The sequence below is a fragment of the Dipodomys ordii genome, unplaced genomic scaffold (genome assembly GCF_000151885.1).
Source record: "Dipodomys ordii isolate 6190 unplaced genomic scaffold, Dord_2.0 Scaffold156, whole genome shotgun sequence".
In the NCBI taxonomy this organism is placed as follows: Eukaryota; Metazoa; Chordata; class Mammalia; order Rodentia; family Heteromyidae; genus Dipodomys; species Dipodomys ordii.
The window spans coordinates 3,807-5,367 of NW_012267372.1; positions in this window are offsets into that span (position 1 = coordinate 3,807).

Sequence of the window (1,561 nt, forward strand, 5' to 3'; positions counted from 1 at the left end):
TGGTGCTGAGGAATTGAACCCAGGGCCTCGAGCATGCAAGGCAAGTGCTCTACCACTGAGCCACCTTCCCAGCCCCACTTTGACTATGTTCTTCCCTGTATTATATTCCCACAACCCTCCATCGCCACCTCCCCTTCCCCAACAGGTTCTTGGCAGGGTTCATTATCTGCCCCAAAGCAGCCTTCCACTGGGTCTCCTAAGCCACCAAGTCTGTCAGACATGCATAAGCCCCGGGCTGGAATGGAAGCATCTAGGATGTGGGATTGGCAGGATTTCATTCCTAAAAGGTTGTTCCCTTTTAAATGCCCTAACCCAGCGCTCCATGTGCTTGCTGAATTTGTGCTTTCTGTTTGGTTTGACTTTCCATGACACTAAGGGAACCAATGGGATATTGGCTCTATGGCTTTTCCCGGTTCTTTTCCAAATCCTCAGGAAGCCCACAGGGGCTTGGGGAGGTAGGGACCCCAGGACCACCACCCCCTCCGCTCCCCAGGCTGGACCTATGGTCTTCTGCTGCCCCCTTGTGTCTGCATGGGTACAACCGCTGGGTGGGTGACCCTGAGGCTTGAATTCAGGGTGGCCTCACCCACCTGTGCAGGTCCATCTTCTTTTCTGTTCTTCCCCCCCCCCCATGTTTTTTTTGTGCCAGTCCTGAGGATACTGTCCCTGAGCTTCTTTTACTTAAGGCTAGCACTCTACCACTTGAACCACAGTGCCATTTCCGGCTTCTTCTGTGTCTGTGGTCCTAAGGAATCAACCCCAGGGCTTCATGCATGCTAAGCAAACACTCTATCATTGAGCCACATTCCCAGACCACTGCTGGCTTTTTTGCTGGTCTCACGGACTTTGCTGCCCAGGCTGGTTTGGAATCATGATCCTCAGATCTCAGTCTCCTGAGTAGCTGGGATTACAGGTGCGAGTCACAGTGCCTGGCTCTTAGAATCTTTCATGGGCTTCATCATGCTATTGTATATGTGTATAATCTACTGTAATCATGTTCACCCTCCTCACCCTCTCTTTCTCCTGTTCTGGCTCTCCTCTCACAATTAGCCTCCATATCAGACACACACATACATACATGCTAACAATGTACATATAGGAGTTGGGAAGGTGGCTCAGTGGTAGAGTGCTTGCCTTGCATGCATGAGGCCCTGAGTTCCATTCCTCAGCATCACATAAGCAGAAAAAGCTGGAAGAGGCGCTGTGGCTCAAGTGGTAGAGCGCTAGCCTTGAGCAGAAGAGCTGAGGGACAGTGCTCAGGCCCAGAGTTCAGGCCCCACGAACGACAAAAAAAAAAAGGTGAATGTACATACAGCAATCTCTTCACTCATTCATGCACAGACCAAGGGGGTAGTCCCTCAATCTACCATCCGAGTTGAGCCTCCCTTTCCTCTTCCTCCCAGAAAACACCAGGGCTCCCTTGTACCTCTGCTCCCCTCCCTCCCAGAGACCAGATACCTGGATGTTGGTGTTTTGTGAGTCCCTCCTTTCTTGGCCTCCCCATCTCTGCCTCCCCGACAGGGATCTAACTCTGCCCCAGCCGGCTTGGAGCTTTGGCTCA